Here is a 7,077-nt window from a genome sequence, read left to right as displayed (position 1 = left end):
GAACAACTAGCAAATATATTTACTAAACCTCTACCCAAGGTTACATTTGAGTATCTTAGAGGTAAGTTAGGGGTTGTACCCCTACATGAAGTCAATTAAGAAGATGGGGAAGTGGTGCATGACACCTATCACTCCATGCAAATTTTGCTGTGTTCTTAAATATTTTATGTCTTTTATCTTGTAATAAGTGGACAAACCATTTGGGACTTAATGAAGTCATGGTTGAGTTGTCCAAGCTTTTGTTGTGTTCAGGATATTGATATCCTAGAAAGATGTAATTTTGATGTTGTTCACAGGTGCACTACTCTAAGAATAGAGTCATCATGTAATAAGGGTGCACGGCATTGTTTTAGTTCTCCTAGAATGCATAGAGGGCCTTTGGAGCCTTGGAGTACACTTGAGTGCAAGTTTGCATCCTAAGAATAAAAAAAAGATGTAAAAATGCTAAGCAAAATTTGCAACATTGCAAAAGTTGCACTTTTTGTTGTTGGCGGTGAAGAAGTTGGTTCCAACCAACTGAATCATGATGTTATAAGAAGAAGACAACATAATTGTATAGGTTGGAATATTTTGGAATGCAAAGCAAGTTTTGGTTGTAAGAAAAAAACCTTGTTTTACACTGTTTTCACTATTCTTTCTTTGTTTTTGTTGTGTTGTATGGTCCAGTATGAACTTGTCAGAGGAACCTCCTTGCATGAAATGAAGGATTGGTGAATCTACCTTCCAACAAGATATATTTTAAGGTCTATTTGTGTCTGGTTGCAGAGATTCAAACCATTCTTTGTGACTAGGTGCAAAACCCTTGTAAGCTAGGATTTAAGCAAGAAATGGCTCTAACCTGAGCACCCACTGATGGAACCGGTTGAAATCCTATGGAATGCTAGGTTAGGGTTTTTAAATATGTTTAGTGTGATTTTTGTAGCTTTGCAAAACTGTTTAGTGGTTTTACAATGATACCCTAGGCTCACAGCAAGGAGTTGGTGAGACTAGGACAACAAAAGATGTGCGTTTTCAGAGCACACATAGATTGGTAGAATAGAAGTGGATACATGTTTGAAGACCTCATTGAATATAATTTGAGAATGCATGATTTTTTTTTGCAGAGGTTTTGACTAGTGAATCCTTCTAAGGCCAAGTTTGCAAGTCACTCGGGTAGGCCTAAAACCCTTGAAAATAGGACAGTTCTAGAAACCCCATGTGTACAGAGTACCCAAATGCCATTTTTCAATATTGTATGTAACTAGGAAAAGGGTAATCGTAAATGTAATTTATTTTGGGTCTTGTGTGGGTAGATGTGAAACTAAGCCCTGAAAACTGTAATAGGAGGGCTAATTGAATTAGGCATGTTTGGAGCCCAATATAGCCAAGGTGACCTTGGGAAGGATTGACAATGAGTTTCAAGGTGACCAAACTATTAGAAGACACCAAAGACATTGTGTAAATCCATTTTACACTCATGGAACAAGTTTGTGAATTGAGATCCTTTGCAGAGGTTGTTGGAGCATTAGGAAGGTGTGATAGGGATTGAGGTGGAATCCCCAATAGGAAGAGGTGTTGTAAAACACTTGTGGCTATACCTTGGAGGCAAGCTAAAGTGGATTAGACCTTGGAGGTATAACTATTAGAACCCTTACCAAGTACCATTGCATGGGATTAAGGAGTTAGAAGGTTTGAGAGAGCAAGAAACACAACTAGATGATTTGGAGAAACTTCAAGAATCTCTACATCAGAGTGGTATTAGAGCCACCCTTTTGAAACATTGGTGTATGTCAAAAGTTGAGGAATTAGAAGCAAGTTCATTGCCTCCAAAGGCAATAACTCAAGAAGTCATCCGACAGATGGTGACATAGATGCTAGAAGGATTTAAGGACCAGGAAGGAACTAAAGGGACCCGAGATGCTAAGAAGGAGAAGGGGAAGGTTAAGATAGATTGGGGAGATGAGACAGATGAAGAAGTGGAAGATGAGGAGGACCAGACAACAATAGAAATGCCTCAAGACCAAAAACTATTCTTGGATGCAATCGAATCCATCACCAAGGATAATTTGGATGGATTACCCACCTATGGAGGAAATCTCAATGGAGAGGAGTTATTAGATTGGATAGAATAATTGAATAATCATTTTGATTATAAGGAGGTAGCATAGGAGAAAAGAGTAAATGTAGCCAAGTCAAGATTGAGGGGATCAACCCTGGTTTGGTGGAATATGATACAAGAATAAAGGATACAAGTAGGTAAGAAAAAGATAATTTCATGGGAGAGTATGAAGATAAGGATTAAAGCTCAATTCCTACCAGGGGATTATGAAGTTCAAATCCACAAGAGACTACAAAATTTGAAATGAAGGGAACTAGATGTAAATGCATACACTGAGGAATTCCACAAACAAAGTTTGAGGGCTAGGAAACATGCGAATGAAGTAGAGAAATTAGCCAGATACATGAATGGTCTTAGGAAAAATAAACAAGATGAAATAAGCATCCTCACACCAGACACTGTTCACAAGTGTTTTCAGTTGACATTAAGGGCAGAGGAAAAGATAAAAAGGAGAAGTGAGCAAAATTAGAAGTATAGAGGTGGTAAGAACTTATAGGGTAGAGGAACCTTTGGCAGAGGGAAGAGTGCTTCAAGAAATGAAGATCATCAAAACCAAGAAGGAAGTGGGGACTCTCAAAGAGGGACATATAGAGGATCGTTTAGAGGGAGAAGCAATTTTAGAGGTAGGTTTGGAAGCTCAGGGAGAGGAAATACAGTCTTCACCAGTAGGTGTTACCACTACAACCAAGTTGGACATACCATGAGCAAGTGCCCAGGAAAAGCCTCAAGTTCATAAAGTCCATACATGAGTGAGAGAAGGACTCAGTTAGTGCAAGAGGAGGATACTCAAAGTGTGACCTCTCCAATCAGCAAGGTAGGGCCAGTGACAGATGGGGAAAATTTGATGATGAGAAGAATAATGTTAAAGATACCCCAAGCTGAAGAGCCACCACAGAGGAAAAGTATATTTAGGACCACTTGTAAGTCACATGGAAAAATTTATAAGGTGATTGTGGATTCAGGTTCCATAGAGAATATTGTCTTAGTTGAAAGGTGGATAAGCTCAAACTGAAAAGATTGCCTCATCTCACTCCCTATAAGGTATCATGGCTCAACTGAGATCAACATGTCTTAGTTGATGAAAAATCATGGGTGGAATTTGAAATTGGTGAATACAAAGACAAAATTCTATGTGACATATTGCCTATGGATGCCTGTCATCTTCTCTTGGGCTGTCCATGTCAATATGATGTCAAAGCTTGTCATAATGGAGAAAAAAATAGTTATCTCATCGCCAAGAATGGTAAGAAGTATCAAATTGATCCATTACTTGATCCAAAGGAGGAAAAACAAATAGGGTCAAGTGTTATTTTGATGAGTGGAAAAGAGTTCCTTAAAGTGTTAAAACAAGAAAGTAATCAGGGCTCTTCTATAGTGCTAAAGCCTAAAGATGAAGCTAAGGTAGATTCAATGAGTGAAGTGCCTCAAGAAGTGCAAGGTTTGTTAAAGCAATATGAAGAGGTTATAGGAGATGATATGCCTAATTATTTGCCTCCAATGAGGGATGTTAATCAGCAAATAGAATTGATACCAGGGGCAAATCTACCTAACAAACTGCATATAAAATGACACCTAGCCAAAATGAGGAGATTGCCAAACAAGTGAAAGATTTCTTAAACAAAGGGTTTATTAAAAAGAGTTTGAGTCCTTGTGCTATTCCCACTTTTCTAGTGCCTAAAAAAGGAGGAAAATGGAGGATGTGCATTGAGTCAAGAGAAATTAATAAAATCACCATAAGATATCAGTTTCCCATACCAAGGATAGAGGACCTATTGGACAATCTAGGTGGAGCAGGCTACTTCATATTGGCCTACACCTAGGAGCGTAAGTGATGTTAGAAGTTTTTATGGAATGACATCTTTTTATAGGAAGTTTGTGAGGAACTTTAGCCATGTTTGTGCTCCTATCCTTAACACCATTAAAGGAGGGATTAAATGTCAATTTAAGTGGATAGAGGAAGCCGATAAGGGGTTTGAATTGTTGAAAGCTAAGATAGTAGAGTTGCCAACCCTTAGATTTCTGGATTTTAGTCAGTTGTTTACAGTAGAGTGTGATGCTAGCCAAAAGGAAATAGGGGTTGTTTTGAGTCAAGAAGGTCATCCTATAGCATTCTTTGCATTCCCCAATGTTTTATGAGACAAAACATTATTCAAGAAAAGCACCAAGGAGGTCTAGGAGGTCATTTTGGCATAGATAAAACTATGGAGCAGGTTAATAGGTTTTACCATTGGACCAAGTTGCAATCAGAAGTGAGAAGGTTTGTAGAACAATGTGCAATTTTCCAAAGAGAAAAAGGTTCATCAAGTAATGTAGGTCTGTACCAACCTTTGGTTATACCTCAGAGGCCTTGGGAATGTTTAAGCATGGATTTTGTGTTAGGCTTACCAAGAACTCCAAGGGGGTTTGACAGTGTGTATGTAGTGGTTGGTAGGTTCAGAAAAATGGCACATTTTATACCTTGAAAAAGAACCAATGATGCCACCTATATTGCAAGACTCTTGTTCAAAGAGATAGTTAGAATTCATTGCCTTCCAATCAGCATAGTCAGTGATAGAGATGTAAAGTTCTTAAGCCACTTTTGGAGAACACTTTTGAGAAAGTTGGGCACAAAATTATCTTTTTAATCTACCTACCATCCTCAATCAGATGGTCTAATAGAGGTAGTAAACATATCATTGGGTAATCTATTAAGATGCATCATCAAGCAACATGGGCAAACTTGGGATTTGGTAATCGGCCAGGCAAAATATGCATACATTGACTCAGTTAACCAAAGTACAGGTAAAAGTCCCTTTGAAATAGTGTATTTTTTTCATCCTAGTGGCATAATAGAGCTCAGAGATCTCAGTTCTATGACACCTAAGAGCGCACAAGGTGATAATTTTGCAGAAGGAATCAAACATGTGCATGATAAGGTAAGACAAACCTTGCAACAAAAGTCTGAGTAGTATAAGAAGAATGCTAATAAAACAAGAAGGAATGTGCAATTTAAGATTGGAGATTTGGTCCTAGCATACCTAAGGAAAGAGAGACTTCCAAAAGGGCACCCTACTAAGCTATTGATGAAGAAGATTGGGCCTCTCAAGGTGGTGCATAAATATGGTCAAAATGCATATGAAGTTGAACTCCCTACCACCTTGGTTATTTCTCCTATCTTTAATGTATGTATCTCTATCCATATAAGGGAGAATAAAAAACACATTAGTTGGACACTTCATCACAGGGTACTGAAGATTGGGTGAGAGATTTTCCACCAATCCAACCAGTCAAGTTGGAAAGTATCTTGGACACCAAGGTAATAAAGAAGACAAGGAAATGTGTATACAATAATTATCTTGTAAAGTGGGTAGGGTTACCTGAATCATATGCTATGTGGATGTTAGAATCAGATATACTTCAGCATGGTATGGAAATTGGAGACCTCTTAACTCAAGGGACTTGAGTTCTTTGTCACAGGGGAGTATGGTGTAGGGCACCTATCACTCCATGAAAATTTTGGTGTGTTCTTAAATATTTTATGTGTCTTTTATGTTGGAATAAGTGGCCCAACCATTTGGGACTTAATGAAGTCATGGTTGACTTGTCCAAGCTTTTGTTGTGTTCAGGATATTGATATCCTAGAAAGATGTAATATTGATGTTGTTCACAGGTGCACTACTCTAACAATAGAGATATCATGTAATAAGGGTGTAAGGCATTGTTTTAGTTCTCCTATAATGCATAGAGGGCCTTTGGAGCCTTGGAGTACACTTGAGTGCAAGTTTGCATCCTAAGAATAAAAGAAAGAAGTAAAAATGCTAAGCAACATTTGCAACATTGCAAAAGTTACACTTTTTGTTGTTGGCAGTGAAGAAGTTGGTTCTAACCAAATGAATCATGATGTTATAAGAAGAAGACAACATCATTGTACAGGTTGGAATATTTTGGAATGTAAAACAAGTTTTGGTTGTAAGAAAAAAACCTTGTTTTACACTGTTTTCACTGTTCTTTCTTTTTTTTTGTTGTGTTGTATGGTCTAGTATGGAATTGTAAGAGGAACCTTCTTGCAAGGCATGAAGGATTAGTGAATATAACTTCCAACAAGGTATATTTTAAGGTTTAATTGTGTCTGGTTGTAGAGATTCAAACCATTCTCTGTGACTAGGTGCAAAACCCTTGTAAGCTAGGGTTTAAGCAAGAAATGGCTCTAACCTGAGCATCCAGTTATGGAACTGGTTGAAATCCTATGGAATGATAGGTTAGGGTATATAAATATGTTTAGTGTGAGTTTTGTAGCTTTGCAGACCTGTTTAGTAGTTTTACAATGATACCCTGGGCTCACAGCTAGGAGTTGGTGAGACTAGGAAAATAAAAGATGCGCGTATTCAGAGCACACATGGATTGGTAGAATAGAAGTGGATACATGTTTGAAGACCTAATTTAATCCCCTTTGAGAATCAATGATTGGTTTTTGCAGAGGTTTTGACTGGTGAAGCCTTCTAAGGCCAAGTTTGCAAGTCACCCGGGTAGGCCTAAAACCCTTGAAAATAGGATAGTTCTAGAAACCCCATGTGTACAGAGTACCCAGATGCCATTTTACAATATTGTATGTAACTAGGAAAAGGGTACTCATAAATTTAATTTATTTTGGGCCTTGTGTGGGTAGATGTGAAACTAGGCCCCAGAAACTATAATAGGAGGGCTAATTGAATTAGGTTTGTTTGGAGCCCGGTATAGCCAAGGTGACCTTGGGAAGGCTTAACAATGGGTTTAAAGGTGATAAAACCATTAGAAGACACCAAAGATACTATGTAAATCCATTTTATACTCATGGAACAAGTTTGTGAATTGAGATCCTTTGCACAGGTTGTTGGAGCATTAGGAAGGTGTGATAGGGATTGATGTGGAGTCCTCCAAAACACTTGTGGCTATACTTTGGAGGAAAGCTAAAGTGGATTAGACCTTGGAGGTCTAACTATTAGAACCATTACCAAGTACCA

This window comes from Cryptomeria japonica, chromosome 7, assembly GCF_030272615.1.
Source record: "Cryptomeria japonica chromosome 7, Sugi_1.0, whole genome shotgun sequence".
NCBI classification, from domain to species: domain Eukaryota; kingdom Viridiplantae; phylum Streptophyta; class Pinopsida; order Cupressales; family Cupressaceae; genus Cryptomeria; species Cryptomeria japonica.
The sequence above is the reverse complement of the archived record's forward strand: the minus strand, read 5'-3'. Positions refer to the sequence as shown.